The 18,827-nt window shown below is 43.7% G+C and overlaps 2 long non-coding RNA genes and 1 other non-coding gene across 3 annotated transcripts; 2 read left to right on the top strand and 1 right to left on the bottom strand.

Annotated features, from left to right (window-relative positions):
• Window positions 1–41: 41 nt before the first annotated feature.
• On the bottom strand, window positions 42–11,414 carry LOC141277378 (uncharacterized). Its single transcript, XR_012328696.1, has 2 exons — window positions 11,280–11,414; window positions 42–474 (listed from the first exon to the last, which is right to left on the bottom strand). It is a non-coding gene; the product is annotated as an uncharacterized lncRNA (long non-coding RNA).
• Window positions 10,563–15,882, top strand: LOC141277379 (uncharacterized). Its single transcript, XR_012328697.1, has 3 exons — window positions 10,563–10,693; window positions 11,331–11,379; window positions 12,137–15,882. It is a non-coding gene; the product is annotated as an uncharacterized lncRNA (long non-coding RNA).
• Window positions 11,116–11,187, top strand: TRNAQ-UUG (transfer RNA glutamine (anticodon UUG)). The gene has a single exon. It is a non-coding gene; the product is annotated as a tRNA-Gln (tRNA).
• Window positions 15,883–18,827: the final 2,945 nt, after the last annotated feature.

The raw sequence follows: 18,827 nt of genomic DNA, 5'->3' as shown, positions 1-18,827 counted from the left end.
TTGGCTTAACTTCAATTTAGCGTTTCTCAGATACAAATACAGACTGGCGATCATTGTTTATTCTCCCAAACAGGAGTAAAGTACATACCTCATTCCATTGTGTATGTCATAAACATAGTTATAAAGTTTTTATAACTTTAGCATGCATGATCATTTAGTGCAATAGTATGTATTTTATGTACAACACCATAGCTATATAGGGGGACAATGTTGGATTGCTCCATTCAGTACTGTCCTTAGACCCAGGCAAGACGAGCCCCTACCTGGATCCTGTGCTTTAGAGAATGCTGCATATCACAGACACATGTATTTACTTCAAAAACAAACAAACAGGGCTTCCCTGGTGGTGCAGTGGTTGAGAGTCCACCTGCCGATGCAAGGGACGTGGGTTGGTGCCCCGGTCCGGGAAGATCCCACATGCCGCAGAGTGGCTGGGCCCGTGAGCCATGGCCGCTGAGCCTGCACGTCCGGAGCCTGTGTTCCGCAACGGGAGAGGCCACAACAGTGAGAGGCCCGCGTACCGCAAAAAAAAAAAAAAAAACAAGAAACAAACAGGGCTGGGATAGGGAGGGTGGGAGGGAGGGAGATGCAAGAGGGAAGAGATATGGGGACACATGTATATGTATAACTGATTCACTTTGTTATAAAGCAGAAACTAACACACCATTGTAAAGCAATTATACTCTAATAAAGATGTTAAAAACAAACAGGGACTTCCTTGGTGGCACAGTGGTTAAGACTCCACGCTCCCAATGCAGGGGGCCCAGGTTCGGTTCCTGGTCAGGGAACTAGATCCCACATGCATGCTGCAACTAAGAGTTCACATGACACAACTAAGGAGCCAGTGAGCCGCAACTAAGGAGCCCACCTGCCTCAGCTAAGACCCAGCGCAACCAAATAAATAAAACAAACAAACTCACAGAAGAGATCAGATTTGTGGTTACCAGAGGCAGGGGGTGGGGGAAGGCAAAGTTGGATGAAGGTGGTCAGAAGGTACAGACGTCCAGTTATAAGATAAATAAGTACTAGGGACATAATGTACAACATGATAAATATAACGAACACTGCCGTGTGTAATATATGAAAGTGGTTAAGAGAGTAAATCCTAAGAGTTCTCATCGCAGAAAAAAATATTATTTTTCTATTTCTTTAATTTTGTACCTATGTGAGATGATAGATTTTCACTAAACTTATGGTGATAATCATTTCATGATGTATGCTAAGTCAAATCATTATGCTCTACTTAAACTATACAGTGCTGTCAGTCAATTATATCTCAGTAAAACTGGAGGAAAAGAACAAACACATGTATTTACTGATGAACATTTGGGCATCTCTGTCACACAGGATCTAGTGCTTAGCGCCGGGACAGCATAACCTGTTTCCCTAAATATCCCCTCTTGGGACTAAACACTGTTCAGGCTCTAGAGAAATGTGTCTCTGTTCCTTTTTTTAAGAAAATAAATTTATTTATTTTAATTTATCTTTGGCTGCATTGGGTGTTTGTTGCTGCACACGGGCTTTCTCTAGTTGCGGCGAGCGGGGGCTACTCCTCATTTCAGTGCATGGGCTTCTAATTGCAGTGGCTTCTCTTGTTGCGGAGCACGGGCTCTAGGCGTGTGCGCTTCAGTAGTTGTGGCATGTGGGCTTCAGTAGCTGTGGCACGTGGGCTTCAGTAGTTGTGGTGCACGGGCTAGTTGCTCCGTAGCATGTGGGATCTTCCCGTGCCAGGGCTCGAACCCATGTACCCCGAGTTGGCAGGTGGATTCTGAACCACTGCGCCACCAGGGAAGCCCTCTCCATTCTTTTTGCCCTACGTTCTCAAAACAGAAGGCGACTGTGTGTAAATGCCCTGCAAGTCTGTGGACAGTGCTTTGGAATGCTGGTAATATTTGAGCAGCAAAGTGCTTAGGTAAAAGAAAAAGACACATTTTTAAATTTGTCAAATTCTTCCTCTCAGATAACATAAATAGCAATAGAGTCTTGCCCACTACCTAGTGTCTATTTTCTTGCCTTTCAATTCATGGTTCCAAAAGTACTAGAAAATTAGTGTGCTGTTCACAACAATTGCACGTGTGGCTTAAGAACATTTAAAAATAGTAAGCAAAGATCTTTGAACAAGATACTATGAGACATTTTCTTTTGTTTTGGTTTTTTTTTAATAGATCTTTATTGGAGTAAGATCTTACCTTAATTTTTAATGTAAAAGAGTCCTCAATGCCTCATGCCAAAAATAAACATTCTAAATTGGATAGTTTTAAAAAATAAAATAGAAGCAATTTTTATTACGCTAATTTTTATACATGCAGTTCTAGATGTATCATGCTTGAAGTGTGATACCAATTCTTTTTTATTTATTTATTTATTTTTGGCTGCATTGGGTCTTAGTTGCTGTGCGTGGGCTTTCTCTAGTTGCGGTGGGGGTGGGGGGCGGGGGCTGCTCTTCATTGCGGTACGCGCGCTTCTCATTGCGGTGGTTTCTCTTGTGGAGCACAGGCTCTAGGTGCGCAGGGTGAGAGCGCAGTCTCAGTAGTTGTGGCGCACAGGCTTAGTTGCTCCGCAGCATGTGGGATCTTCCCGGACCAGGGCACGAACCCATGTCCCTTGCATTGGCAGGTGGATTTTTAACCACTGTGCCACCAGGGAAGTCCCAATACCAATTCTTTACGCTGGGAATTAAGTGGTTATTGAATGCAAAAACTAATTATTTTTATAAAAACACTTAATGGCTTAAGTTTTTTAAAATTAAAGTAACTACAAAAGGGACTTCCCTGGTGGTCCAGGGGTTAAGACTCCACGCTCCCAGTGAAGGGGGCCCAGGTTCAATCCCTGGCTGGGGCACTAAGATACTACATGCCACAGGGCACGGCCAAAAAAAATTTTTTTTTTTAAAAAGGGGGGATAATAAAATAACTACAAAAATCACAGCTTTACAATAATTTGGATTTTTCCTTTTTAAAGGTATATTTGTCAAGGTAAGAGGATAGAACATTTATTTTAACAATTTGCTAGCTTCAGTTTTTATAGCTTTTAAATATTTAAATATATAAACATAGCTAAAATGTAAATTAAATATTTAGACAAACATTTAATTTGTCCCATGCCTGGTTCCAAAAAAAAAAGTCTGCCTTCCTGGTGAATTTCTTGCATTCTTGAGACAGGGAGATAAAGGTGTGTGTTTTCATGGCAACTGTAGCATCCTAAAACATCCCCCAGCAGGGACTGTTGTGATGTGCTGTGGTTACCATCCGTAGGTTCCAGGAAGATCCTCTTCCCTGTCCCAAGAACTGGAACCTTCTACTCCAGCAGGGAGGAGTTCTTAAAGTGGAGGGTGTTCGCCTAAACTGTGAGCCAGTTCTCCAAGAATTCTTCTCCAGGAATAGATCAACTACCCAGAGAGTGTGTGCCTCCATTCCCTAGTCAAAATATATTGGATTAAGAGAAGCTGTACCAATAGCCAAGCAGATTGTCTTTCTTGGAATTTGAATTGGGCCTGAGAATACCCAGTGGGGCTTTATGGGTGGCTGGATGGCAGGCGTCACACTCCGGAGTAGCGGGGCAGCCCCTTACTGTGCAGACCGGGGAGCTGAGACAGCCAGTGTGCAGTGAGAAAAGAATTCGACATGAGCACAAAAAGGAGCTGAAATGAGAGACTCCTGGCGGCCTTCTGGTTCTTTCCTGAGGTCTGGCTATACTCCTTCCCTGGGGTTTTGTGAAACACTATACCCTTATAATTCTCCTTTTTTGCTTAATCGAATTTGAGTTGGCTCCTGTGACTTATAAGCAAAGTGTCCTAAATAATACAACCATTCTGTGTGTTTTCAAAACAGAAAGGCATAAATAAAAGGTTTTCTCTTTGGGTGGTTTGGAAGTAAAAATCAGATCACAGAAAATAACCGCCGTACAGGCCTCCCTCCAGCCTTCAATTTCAGACACAACTGAGCAGCCTGGACTAAACCAATGACAAAGGTATCCTTCCAGGACAGCGAAGGGCCTCTCTGATACTTGCGGGTCAACTCCTAATTCCTGGACAACTTGGTGCAAATAATCGTGTGGGCCTCCAGGGGGAGCTCAAGTCCACTCTCTCTGTTTCCCCTCTACTAATTCCCACCCTCCTGCTCAGGAAAGGAAAATTCCTAAGACTTTCAGAAAGGAGGGATCCTATTGGCTACTGGGCTAGTGGCCTTTTTTTGCGTGCATGGGCGTGTCCACTTCCTGTGGCTGAAGTGGAAATGGGACTGGGGTCCGCCTCATTCTGGATACTGTCTCTCCCTGACTCAGGAAGGTACCTCCCCAGCTGTTTTTTGATTGTTGATAGACCAACAACATATACAAGCCGCTACCAAGTGTATCTATGAGAATGCATTTGTCTGCAAGTACCAGAAACTTGACCCAAACTGTCTTAAACTATCATATATAGGTTGCAGCCCAGAGGTGGGGCAGAGCACAGGTGTCCTATGACCGACAGGAATATGTATGAGGGATTCCAAGCCCACAGGTCTCTGCACCTGGCCTCTGCCTTAATGCTCTTCAAAACAGTCATCTAAGGTACAGAAAGACCATCTATAATTTGCTCTTTGCCCCCAGGTTTTTCCTCTTAATGGGCAGAAAATGTTTAAAGCATTGCAGTGTAGTAGGCTGGTCTTTTACTCAAATTGGTCTCCTGCGAAGTCTTCTGTCTCTGCCGGTGCTTTCTCTTGGGTTGGAGATTTTAGCTTTTCTAGGCCTACAAGGCTCCAAGTTATAGGACATCCAGTAAACTTGGATTGCAAGATACTCTCAGCAAAACCATACTACACCTGCTTTAAAACAGGCTGCCTTGGGCTTCCCTGGTGGCGCAGTGGTTGAGAGTCTGCCTGCAGATGTAGGGAACACGGGTTCGTGCCCCGGGCTGGGAAGATCCCACATGCTGCGGAGCAGCTGGGCCTGTGAGCCATGGCCGCTGAGCTTGCGCGTCCGGAGGCTGTGCTCCGCAACGGGAGAAACCACAACAGTGAGAGGCCTGCGTACCACAAAAATAAAAAACAGGCTGCCTCAGCCTAAAGCTTATCTCTCATAGGACCAACATGAAGACTAACACATGCCAATATCCTGATTCTTTCCTCCCATTTCCCATTCTTGATATTCTACAGTCTTGGTAGGCCCATAGTTTGTGTTTCAGACACCAGTAACAACATCAGGATCACCAGCTTCCCAGGAAGTCTCTGCTCTCTACCCCATTTCTTCTGCTCAAACCTACATCTAATGACCTTCACAGTATTCATGTCTATATACAGCTCTTTTTCTTAATCCTTCGCCTGGGTCCTCCAGCTACCTTTCTGCCCTTCAGCCGCCCTGCTCCAGTTTCAGACAACTCTCCCATGTAAAACCTACATCCCATAAGAACCTGCTGTATAAATAAATAAAACTTAAAAATTAAAAAAATAAATAAATAAAACAGAAAAAAAAATAAATAAAGCCTACATCCCTCTTGAAATTTTACCAAGAGATTATCAAAGTTTTCATTGTATAATTGAGTAATCTGTATTAACTGCACAAGCCCCTCTTCTATTCTGTGTGCTTGGAAATATCCCAGATCTCTGCATGCAAGAACATAGAGGCATTAATCATAAAAGGAAAAAAAAAAGATAAATTTGACTTGATTGAAATTAAAACCTGCTAACCAAAAGACACTATCAAGAAAGTGAAGAAACTTCCCTGGTGGTACAGTGGTTAAGACTCTGCACTCCCAAGGTAGGGGTCCCGGGTTTGATCCCTAGTCGGGGAACTAGATCCCGTATGTATGCCGCAACGAAGGAGCCTGCCTACCACAACTAAGACCCAGTACAACCAAATAAATAAATATACTTTTTTAAATTAGCAAAATTAAAAAAAAAGAAAGAAAGTGAAAAGACAAGCCACAGACTGGAAGAAAATATCTGCAGTACAAATATTTGATAAAGGGTCCATATATATAATTACCATATATATATCCATAATGGATCTATATATATATATAAGTATGTATAAATATATAATTCTTATAAATCAATAAGATAAAGACAGGTTTTTTTTTTCTAAATGGGCAAAATACTTGAAGCACTTAGAAAAGAAGATATTCAAATGGCTAGTGAGCATGTAAAAAAATACGTTCAACATCATTAACCATTAGGGAAGTGCAACTTAAAAGCAAAAGGAAAGATGATCATACACCTCCTAGAATGGCTACATTTAAGCGACTAATAATACCACTTGTTAGCTAAGATGTGAAGCAACTGGAACTCCCTCATACACTGCTGGTGGGAGTGTAAAATGGTACAAGCACTTTGGAAAGCTGTTTGGCTGTTCCTAATAAACTTAAATGTACACTTACCCTACGACCCAGCAATTCCATTCCTAGTTATATACCCAAGACCGAAAAAGGTTTGTAAAGGAATGGTCATAGTAGCTTTACTCATATTAGGCCCAAATTGGAAACAACCCAAATGTCCATCAACTGAAGAATGGACCAACGAATTGTGGTATATTCATACAGTGGAGTACTTCTCAGCAATGAAAAACATACTGCTGATACATAAAGTGACATGAATGAATCTCGAAAACATGTTTAGCAAAAGAAGCCACACACGATAGATACTGCAAAACAGTATACGTATACTATAATAATAGGCAAAACTAGTTTCTGGTGATAGAAACCAGAGTAGTGATTTCAGTAAAAACTGGAAAAAGGCACCAGGGAACTTTCTGGAGTGATGGAAATGCCCTATATCTTGATCTAGGTGATGATCACACAAGTGTATACATTTGTAAAAAATAATTGATTCCGTTAAGATTTGTGCATTTTCCTTAATGTAAATAATACCTCAAAATAAAATGCCTTTAAAAAAGTGAGGTATATTTCATATGTACTGTTATGGAACAATGCTCAAGATATGGTGCTAAGTAAATAAAACCAGATGCAGAACAATGTTTTGATTTCTTTTTCTAGAAAAGGATTATGCATATGCATGTATATCTGTGTAAGAATGAAATATCTCTAGAAGGACCATATCAGAAGTTGCCTCGGAGAACAAAAAAAAATTATAGTCAGGAAGTTTTATTTATCTGTGTTTTCCTTTTATACCTTTTGAATTTTGTATTATGCTCATGTATTATCCATTTAAATATTTTTTAACATTTTAATTATGTTAAGTGCAAAAGCAGAACATAAAATTATATATACAGTGAGACTGTAAAAATGCATTTTAAAAAAGGAAATGAAATATCAAATGTAAAAGTGCTTGTTGGAATTGTAGTTATTTAAAAATCTTCCTTCTACTTTACTGTATTTTCTATATTTTCCATAAATATTTTACCTTTGCAATCTGAAAAGATAATTATTATTATTTTTTAATTAATTAATTTATTTTTGGCTGCCTTCCATCTTCATTGCAGTGGCTTCTCTTGTTGCGGAGCACGGGCTCCAGTAGTTGTGGCACGTGAGCTCAGTAGTTGTATCTCATGGGCTCAGTAGTTGTGGCTTGCGGGCTCAGTAGTTGTGGCTCATGGGCTCTAAAGCACAGGCTCTGTAGTTGTGGCACACTGGCTTGATTGCTCCGCGGCACATGTGATCTTCCTGGACCAGGGATCAAGCCTGTTTCCCCTGCATTGGCAAGCAGATTCTTAACCACTGTGCCACCAGGGAAGTCCCAAGATAGTTATTTTAAAAAGAGAAAGTAAAAACACGCAAGAAAAGGATAAAAGGTGGATGCTGCTTTTTTCTGTTGTTCAAAAAAAGTAAGTGGCCTGGGAGGGATACATTAGGAGTTTGGGATTAACAGATATACACTACTATGGATAAAACAGGTAAACAACAAGGACCTACTGTATAGCACAGGGAACTATATTCAATATCTTGTAATAACCTATAAGGGAAAAGAATCTGAAAAAGAATATATATATGTATATATTATATATAACTGATCACTTTGCTGTACACCTGAAACTAACACAACATTGTAAATCAACTATACTTCAATTAAAAAAACAAAACAACTAAGCGGTCAGATTTCCCCATCAGAGCCTGGGGAATGCCAGGCCCAGAGCGGGGGCCTGGACCGGAGGGCTTGGGTAGGTGCCAGCTGTCACCCTGCACAAAGTGGTGGCTTGTCTGGCAAAACCAGGGCTCCCAAGGCAAAGTGGGGACCTGTGGCAGATCTCACTTATCCTGAATGGCGAGGACACAGAGCAAGGCCCATTCTATCCCAGCTGTGAGCAGCCTAGCATGGATACAGGAAACTGTCTGAACACAGCCTTGAGAGTGAATATGAATACTTTCCATGTTGACTCCTCAAAGCATTATTGTCCCTACTCCATTGTCTCTATATTTACAGGCTCATAAGAAACTTGGGAAAATATCTTTAAAGCCCCTAATCCTGGATTTCAGCCCTCTTTTCTTAACCCTTAGCCTCATTGTACTTTCTGGGGTACACTCTGCCCCAGTTCAGCCCTCAGCTGGGATGCCACAGCTGAAGCCACAATAAACCCACCTCCAGCAGAGCCCTGGACTCCCCCAGCTTCAGGAGCCGCCTTGTGTGGAAGCTGGAGAGTCTGTTCTCAAAGATGTCATGGGATGCCATCTTTGGGATGTCACGTGCAGTGGATTTATATTAAAAGAACCTAGTCACACTGGGGCAGGGAGATTACATATTGTCTCCGTTTTCTCTGTTATCATTAAATATATATATATAGAATATGATGCTATAAAGGGTCTCTGAACACAAAATTAGAATGTTGTTTCTTCCTCCTAAGTTCTCCTGTGCCCTCTAAGGGGGTTCAGGGGACGTGTCTGTTAAGGCACTAGCCACACATAAAGATAAGCAAGTCCCAAGGAATTCACAGCCCAACCAAGGGGAAGAGAGGGAAGATGGGAGAGACTGAGCCGCAGAACACAATTTCTTATAATTCCAGTGAGTCATGACAAAAGCAGTAAGGGAGATGATCCTTTTACGTTCCTTGAGGAATGAGCAAGTGGAGGATTTCATTTGGGCTGGTAAGATTTTTTTCAAGCTGAGAAAGAAAGTGGAGGGAACTGCAAAGAACTAGGGAGTGGAGTAGGGAGAGTGGGAATAGGAGGGCAGTCATTCCTTCTCCTCACACCGGACAGAGAAACTGTCATACACTTTCAAAGGATACAATCATCACCCTTTAGTAGCTTTCTACAGTAGCTTTTGAAAACTTAATTTCAATACCCTCTAGCCAGTACAGAACCCTTGTAAGAAGGAAATAGATGGGAAAGCTGAGGTCCAGAGCTGCTAAAGGTATTTGATGTTAAGTCAATTTGATATTAAGTCACTCCAGCCTTAAGAGAGGGACACCCTTATCTCATAGGAGCTGAAGGGGAATTTGGTTCATTCTTCAAAATGGAAAATCATTAATGTTTCTTCGGACAATATACAAGAATTATAAACGATTTTTTCAAGCAATACAAAAAAACAGGACTTCATAAGTTTACTCCCAGGAGATAAATGTCATCAACAGATCTTTTCGGATTTGGGCTAAGCAGGTTCTTGACTATATGCAACAGAAACGGACTCTGGGTACCTTACATAGAAAAGGAACTTATTAGGAGGACGTTATAGAGTTCACAGCACCAGAGGGAAAGCAAACTCAGAAAGATGGGCAAGAATGAAGGGGAACTAGGCAACCAGGAACTCAGCCAAGGTCAGGATCCTGGACAGTCTAGTTAGGATGCCACTTCTGCTGCCAGTGGACATGGCACGGCTGCCATCACTGCCCCTGAGGCTCTGGATTGGCACAGCCACCACCGGCAGCCAACTAAGTTCTAAAACGTTCCTGCTTCTGGATTCTAAATCCAATTGGCCAAGTTAAGGACACACATTTTCACTCTGGCTGCCAGAAGCCTGGAGAGTGAGCGTGTCTACCTTGGGGCACAGCTCTGCTGTCACCCAGTCCCATGCAATGTCGAGTCTCTCAAGAAACGGAGTCAATCAGATGGCCGAGGGCAAATAAATGGCAAATATTCATTACATGTGTATTCATTCAGCTTTTCTGTTTGTGTATAAGTTGGATTTTATTATACACACTATTCGGCAAGTAGATTTTTGTTTTTGTTTCTTTAGGACAGTATATCTTTTCATGCCAATGCAATAAATTCCCCCCTAAATTCCTGCACAGTATTTATTGTATAGATATTGTCAGTATTTATTTAATCAAGTTTCACTCAATGGACATTTATTTTTATTCTTTACTATTAAAAACCACACAGCTGAGAACATCCTTGACTAACTGGCACTCGTCCTAGTAGCCCGTTAGGATAAATTTCCAAAAGTGCAATTGTTGAGCAAATGGCATATAAAATTTTATCTGTCGCCAGATTGACCTGAAGAAACATTATCCTTTTACACCTTCACTAAAACTTATGAGAAAGTCCAAAAGGGATTGTCTCTTTCACTGATCTGATTCTAATCTACACGTTAAAAGGAACCATGCCCCCAAGTAGCGTTTAAAGTAGGAGAGGGAGATGGAAGCGGAACTTTCTGTGCAGATTTCTCGGTGGCTCTAGCTACGTGTAACGCCAAGGAATCAGGTGGGGCGCACTTCCTAGCGGCGATTCGCGCTTGGGGCACCTGGGCCTTGAACGGCTGTCCCTCGACGTGCCAGTCAGCTTCCCTCCCCGCTCGGCCAAAAATAACCTCCCCGGGGTAGTCGCTGTGTAAGTAAATAAATAAACAATACGAAGCCCAGGATGCGAGCGCCGAGCCTCCTGCTAGGGGTCTATGGGTCGGAGTCGGCCTTCTCCGGTCCAACATCGCGGGCCTAGCCCCGCTAAGGCCGACCCCGCCAGCCTGCCGCCCCCCCCACCCCACCCCCCGGGCTTCCTCAAACCCGGTGAGGACCCCTGGAGGAGAGCAGGGAGAGAGGCAGCAAGAAATGACACCCTGGGACCGGGATGGTATAGGACGCCGGGGACGCTGAAGCCCTCGTTGCTCCGCTCCTGCCCGCCAGTTCGGCTTGGGGACCAGAGCCCAGGACCCAGAGCCGGTAAACCCGGCATCCACTGCCGTTTTCGAAAGGCAGCCCGGCGCGCCCGCTATGTGACTTGAGGAGGCTCCCGGCCGCCAAAAGTAGCGAGCGGGTCCCATGGTGTAATGGTTAGCACTCTGGACTTTGAATCCAGCGATCCGAGTTCAAATCTCGGTGGGACCTCTCCAAAACCTTTTGGTTCTACAATTCCTATTTTGGAGGCCCCTGGCGGCAGTGGCCATCTCAGGCTGTGCCGGCGCCCCCCCGTGACCTACCTGACCGCGATTTAGGGTCCCTCCCTCTTTCTCAAGATGCTTTCATTTCAGAGCCTGCTTGAAGGTCGCGGTGCGCATGCGCGAGACTCGGGGCGGAAAAGTAAGTGTCTGTGGGAGCTGGAGCGTGACTTTAGCTTGCCGGGGACGGCCGAAGGTGCCCGAGGGATCCCGAGGATTCCGCTTCGGGCGGGGAACAGTGGCAGCCTTCTGGTCTAGGAAACGCCACCGCCACCGCCACCCCCACCCCCGCCCCGCAAGCTGCCGGGAATGCTTCTCCCCATTGGCTAACATGCAGAAGGGCCAAACACTTCTGCTCTGGAAACAGCGAACGAAATAGCCATAGGGAGCCGAGGGGAGCGGGAGGGAATAGCCGACTGCGGAGGAGGGCGTGTGTTTGGGGGTCCGTCCGCCCGGAAGTCGGCCAGATACTGAAGTGTGTCTGTCTGGGTTGTCCGGTACTCGGGCAGTAGACTGCGAGGTTGTCTTTCAGTTGGGAAAAAAAAATCCCTTAGTCAAGGAATCCACTCTTCAATCCGTTTCAGCAGGTCAGGGTATCTCTGGCGACGGTTTCTCGCCGTATCGATGGGCTATTTCTCCCGAGCAGACGATGGGAATCTCTATGGGGTTCACCCGCAGGGCTGAGCGAATCTCTTTTGGCGAATTTGTCCAGGGTCGCTGATTTGGGTGCTGACCAAGCGCACGTGATTTGCAGGAAAGGTTCTACCTCTGGGGTAGCGGGGAAGAGACGTACACGGAGTATTGTCTTCTTTGGATTGGTATCTGGGTTTTGAGAGCTGTCTGTCTCTCGGGGACAAGTGACGAGGGAGCCCGCTCACGCATTTGTGATCCCCCTACAGGGTGACTGGCACTGTGGTTATACGGCCCCGCGCCTTGGGAGGATGCCGTGGAAACAGAACCCTCGCTCTGCTCTCCCCAACTCTCTCCTGAGCACCCTTCCTCCCCACTCCACCCCACACACTCCTTAAACATTTGAATGAATTTGTGTGTATGAGCGATCCCAGCTTCAAAAATACCTAAACATGAGACGTGGGAGGACTTGCACTAACAGATATTAAAGCTTATTATCAACTATTAACTGTAGGAATTAAGACAGTGTGGTACTGGTGAAAAGAAAGACAAACATACCAATGGAACAGAATGGAGAGCCCAGATAGAGCCGCACACATACTTGGACCAGTGATTTATGACAAATATAGCACAACAGAACAGTGGGGAAAAGGACCTTTTTTTCAATAAATTATTCTGGGACAATCGAGTGTCCATATGGAAAAATATGAAATCAAATTCCTCCCAGTTTTCACTAACACAGCAATACATTGCATGTGAATTATAGACCTTTATGTGAAAAAAAGAAAAAAAAGAGCAATAAAACTTTGGAAGACAACATAGAATATCTTCATGACCTCAGGGCAGGGAAAGTCTTCTTAAGCAAGACACAAAAGGTTCTGAAAGTTTGATATATGTCACCATATTAATATGATATTCTATGTTTTTCTTATCAGAAGACCCCAAAAAGGAAATGAAAAGTAAGCCATAGAATAGGAAAAGATATTTGTAATGCATAACTGACAACTTGTATCCAGAGTATATTAAAAGCTCCTAAAATTCAGTAAGAAAAAAGACAAACAACCTAATGGAAAATAACAAAAGACTTGGACTGGTACTTCATAAAAAAAAAGGAAATCCAGAATAACCGGTACACACGAAAAGATGCAACACATCAGTCATCAGGAAAATGCAAATTAAAAGCTCAATGAGATGCCATTGAGATACCACTCACCAGAATGACAATGCTGAATGTTATTGAGAATATGGAATAATGTGAATTCTCAAAGGAGCGTAAATTGGTGGAAAGCAGTTTGAGATCTACTAAAGTTGAAGATATCATACCCTATGATCTAGCAATTTCACTCTTGTACATATACCCACAGAAATGTGTGCTTTTGTGCACTTAGAGACATGTGTAAGAGTTTTGGGCAACATAATAGCCAAAAATTGGAACTCAAATGTCCACCTACAGTAGAATGGATAAATAATTTGCAGTAAGGCCACACGATGGAATATTACACAGCAACAAAACAAATGGACAACTACATGCAACGAAATGGGTGAATTTTTTTTTTAAGTATTGAACAGAAGAAGGTAGATACAAAAGGATAAATGATAAATTATTCCATTTGTATAAAGTTTCTTGGGACTTCCCTGGTGGCGCAGTGGTTAAGAATCTGCCTGCCAATGCAGGGGTCACAGTTTTGAGCACTGGTCCAGGAAGATCCCACATCCCACGTGCCGCAGAGAGCCACAACTACTGAGCCTGCGCTCTAGAGCCCGTGAGCCACAACTGCTGAAGCCCGCGCACCTACAGCCCGTTCTCTGCAACAAGGGAAGCCACCACAATGAGAAGCCCGCGCACTGCAACAAAGAGTAGCCCCCCCTCCGCCCCCGCTGCAACTAGAGAAAGCCTGCACTTAGCAATGAAGACCCAAAGCAGCCAAAAATAAAATAAATTAATTAATTAATTAAAAAAAAATTTCTAAACAGGCAAAACTAACTACTGTATATTGTCTAGAGCTGCAAACTTAGATGGTAAAATTATCCAGCAAAGCAAAGGAGTAATTCACATATAAGTGAGGATATGGAATACTTTGGGGAAGAGAGAGGGCCATGATTGGAAAGGGGCCAGCAACAGTCTTCCAGGGGTACTGGTACTATTGTATTTCTTGTCCTTGAGTGGAGGTTACATTGATTGTTCACTTTACAAAATTTTGTTAAAGTGCGCATTATGTTGTATGCACTATTCTGAATGTCAATTTAAAAAGTCAAAAAGTGATAAACAACAAGGTCCTACTGTATAGCCCAGGGAACTATATTTAATATTCTGTGATAAACCATAATGGAAAAGAATACGAAAAAGAATGTATATATGTGTGTGTGTGTGTGTGTGTGTGTGTGTGTAACTGAATCGCTTTGCTATACAGCAGAACTTAACACAACATTGTAAACAACTATACTTCAATAAGTTAAAAAACAAAACAGGGGGCTTCCCTGGTGGCGCAGTGGTTGAGAGTCCGCCTGCCGATGCAGGGGACACGGGTTCGTGCCCCGGTCCGGGAAGATCCCACATGCCGCGGAGTGGCTGGGCCCGTGAGCCATGGCCGCTGAGCCTGCGCGTCCGGAGCCTGTGCTCCGCGACGGGAGAGGCCACAGCAGTGAGAGGCCCGCGTACAGCAAAAAAAGAAAAAAAAAAAAAACACAAAAGAAAACAAAAACAAAAGTCAAAAAGTACCTGCCTAGAGACATGTTTCTGCCATGGTCACAGATGAGAAATCCGAGATCAAAAGTTGTCCACAGAGAGGGAGTCAGGATAAAGATCCTCCATTCTGAGCCAGCCGAACCACATTCAGAGGATCAGGTTCAATTCTAGGGATCCCACAAAGACACTGATAAATTTCATCCTGCCACTAACTGGGTGGGTGCATTTGGGTAAGCAATTTAAGTGTTCTGAAATTGTAACTATGTGAGGTGATGGATGTGTTAACTAAACTTACTGTGGTAATCATTTGGCAATGTATACGTGTATAGCAAATCATTATGTTGTACACCTAAAACTTATACAATGTTATATGTCAATTACATCTCACTAAAGCTGGAAAAAATTTTGCGCCTCATCTGTAAAATGACAATAACGGTGCCTTTTGCATGGCAGTGCTCTAAGACTTAATAAAATAGTAAGCAAAAAGTCCTTTTCTCTGTGTCCCATCCATGATAGGCTCAATAATGTTAACTGCTAGAAAGATAACCAGAATAATAAACACTGTGGAAAGTCAGATTCTTGAGAAAAAAACAAATGCTTATATGGGAAGGAAAATAAAACTTATAGAGCACTTGTTAGTTGTCAATTTATTTGCTTAGTTGTTCCTAGTCTTGGTTGCAACAGAGGCAGAGAACGAGGACTCGTGGGTGGAAGTTAGAGGGGCAAATGGGAAGAACTTTCTAACAGTCTGAGCTGTCCATCAATGGAACAGGCTTGAGAAATTTTGAGCTTCTGGTGCCTGGAAGTCTGGAGTCAGGGAGCTCAAAGGTCTTTGTCACATGGGGTGTAGGAAGATTTCTGCACTGAGATAGAGGTTGTGTTCCACAAAAGTTGCCCTGCCTTCTGCCCTGAGCTTTGATTTTTTTTTTGAATTTCTGAATTTTATTTTATATATTTTTTATACAGCAGGACCTTATTAGTCATCAATTTTATATACATCAGTGTATACATGTCAATCCCAATCTCCCAATTCATCACACCACCATCCCCACCCCCCTGCCACTTTCCCCCCTTGGTGTCCATACGTTTGTTCTCTACATCTGTGTCTCAATTTCTGCCCTGCAAACCGGTTCATCTGTACCATTTTTCTAGGTTCCACATATATGCGTTAATAGACGATATTTGTTTTTCTCTTCCTGACTTACTTCACTCTGTATGACAGTCTCTAGATCCATCCACGTCTCTACAAATGACCCAATTTTGTTCCTTTTTATGGCTGAGTAATATTCCATTGTATATATGTACCACATCTTCTTTATCCATTTGTCTGTTGATGGGCATTTAGGTTGCTTCCATGACCTGGCTATTGTAAATAGTGCTGCAATGAACATTGGGGTGCATGTGTCTTTTTGAATTATGGTTTTCTCTTAGCTTTGATTCTGCTGGGAATCCTCACGCCCACTGAGGACTTACTCCCCAGGACCTTTCTCATCATGTCTCCAGTGGCTTTCACCATGTTTTGCTTGTTTGTTTGTATGAAGATCCTCAGTAAGATATCGTTTTACATCACAAACCAGTTCACACATACACAAAACTGAAATAAAAGTTTGGGAAACAATAGTCACCTTTATTCTATGTAAATTGCACTCTGATATTTTCTATGTTTTTATTTTTTTAAAGCTGGTCTCGGGACTTTCCTGGTGGTCCAGTGGGTAAGACTCCACGCTCCCAATGCACGGGGCCCAGGTTTGACCCCTGTTCGGGAACTAGATCCTGCATGCATGCTGCAACTAAGAGTTTGCGCACCGCAACTAAAGATGCTGCCTGCCACAACTAAAGATCCCATGAGCTGCGACGAAGATCCCGTGTGCTGCAACTAAGGCCTGGCACAGCCAAAATAAATATAAATAAATAATAAAGAAAGAAATAAATACTAAAAAAAAATAAATCTGGTCACAACTACTAAAGTGATTTCACAACTACTCACTAATGGTTCTGAACCCACCACCATCCCCTCTTCCTTCCCCTCCTAGCTCAGCTTCTCTGAGACTTCTCTCTCTGACACCCCCCTCCACCTTTCCTCCCTTTTCCATCCCCAGTAGCTGAGGGGAGAACCTCTCCCTCCTCCTTGCCAGCAGTCTGAGGAGCCCCTACCATGGGTTTATTTCATGGAAGGGCCCCCAGGGACAGCATTGTCGGGAAGGTAGCGTCTGCAGGATGTTGTCCTTGCCTAGAATGACCAGCAGAGGGCAGAACACCAGGACCTCCAGGGAAGCCGGGTCTGTGCCTAGCCTGGCCCCTCCATTATGCTAGATTCCCAGGGCTGTCCACTCATTATCTTTGGTTTATTCATTTGTACATGACATTGTGTATATTCAATACACAATGCCTGGCGCATAGTAAGCCTATAAAGAGGAATCACTCAGTCATTCCACACCCATTTGTTGAGCACCTACTATGTTCTAGGTGCTGGAAATACAAAAATCAAAGATTTGTCTCCCGCCCTCAAGGAGCTTGAAACTTGACTAATAAACGGAAGACTAAAGGAGAGTTTAAAATGAAAGGTTATAGGCTCAGGAGTACATGTAGACACCAAAGGTAAGTGAAGTCCAGCTAGGGAAGGTTAAAAAAAAGAAATCCAGACCAAAGCTCAGAACAGCATGAAGCGCTGTTGTAAGAAGAGGGAAAATGCGCTTGTGTAAAAATGTAAAAAGGGTAAAAAGCGCTTGTGTAAAAAGAGGGAGAATGTTCATATGTGTTGACTTGTATCTGCATAAAACATCTCTGAGAGCTCATGTGAGAAACAGTTAACGTCGGTTTCTCCAGGGAGGAATATAGGAGAAGAGGAGGGAGGCACTGTTCATGGTATGCCGTTTTACACTTCTTTCTTAAATTCTGAACTACCTAATTTTGAATGACCTATTCATTCAGTCATAAAGGAGAGAATCTGGGAAAGCTTTCCTAGAAGGGATGCTTCAGCCTAGTTGTGACCCTACATGAATTAGCTGGATACAGAAGGTGTCTCAAGCCCAGCACGAGCTGGTGGAGGAATTAAGAAAAGCTCCACTGATAGAGCCCTGGGGGCAGGTGGGGTGAGCAGTGGGGAGAGCTGAGGCCTCAGGGGTAAGCAGGGGTAAGCAGGACCCTTACCCATGGTGTGGGAAGGGCCTCGGTGCTCAACCCACAAGTCTTGACTTGGTCTTACAGGAGGTAAGCAAGGGAGCCACAGAGAAACACTGCAGCCAAGCGTTGGGGGTGGGAGTAGAGGGGCCAGATGAGGGGAGCTCAGTGGGAGGCTGTTGGAACAAAGGGATAGACAGATGAGTGTGTGAGCAGGGTAGAAGATAGAGTCTTGAGGAATTTGCATCTGATCAGATGGCATGGGGCAGTGGGCAGAGTCCTCGTCTCTTCTTGGCCTTTTTCTCCTTTCCTGGCCCCACTGGTTTGTTTCCTCAGCTCCGATGCTGCAGGTGATGTCACCCCCTTCACCCATTTCCGTGGTCTGGTAGAGAAAAGTCAGAGCGGCCAGGGGGACATTGAGACACTACTGCAGATAAGGTAAGGGGTCCCTGGAGAAAGAGAACCAGGCATGACTTTCTTGACGTAAGAGAGGCCATTTTTGGCCTAAGCCATTTGGTGATGTAAGCCTGGCCACAATGCTTACCCTTGAACAGGTCTCAGTAATGAAAGATTTTAAGGGAACAAAAGAATGCAAAAGCAAACAACTGTTATCAGGCGAGAGAAGTTATTGTACTATATCAAAGATAATATATCAGTTGTAAAGACTCCCAGTTTTGCCTCACTGGTAAAGATTAGCCTGAAGCACTCAACCACCAGATCAGCTGGACCCTAAGGGATGATGATGTGGACCTTTTCTGACCCTCATGACTTCAGTCAACTCAAGCTTGGACTCCTGTGGACCCTTCATGAATATGCACGTATCCTTAGCTTAAAACTTTCCCAATTTGATTGTTTGGGGAAAGATCCCTGGTGTTCTCCTTACTTGTTGTAAGTAATAATCCTTCTCCCGCTCTTTAGCTTGGTTGTGTCTTTTAGCTTGAAACCCACCAGGAGGCAGACTGGGTATTTCAGGTAACAAAGGTGAGCAGAAGAAACCACTGCTCTACCTGGAGCCCTGATAAGGGTTCAGAGTCCTGAGGAATGAAGGTGGGAGTCCACCCCTGGACCAAGAACTCCAGCCAAGAAGGAAGCCATAGCCCATGACCTACACCCGTGTGACTGTAGGCCCCATCTGTTTTTCCTTTCTTACTGAT

The sequence above is a fragment of the Tursiops truncatus genome, chromosome 20 (assembly GCF_011762595.2).
Source record: "Tursiops truncatus isolate mTurTru1 chromosome 20, mTurTru1.mat.Y, whole genome shotgun sequence".
Lineage (NCBI taxonomy): Eukaryota > Metazoa > Chordata > Mammalia > Artiodactyla > Delphinidae > Tursiops > Tursiops truncatus.
The sequence above is the reverse complement of the archived record's forward strand: the minus strand, read 5'-3'. Positions and strand labels throughout refer to the sequence as shown.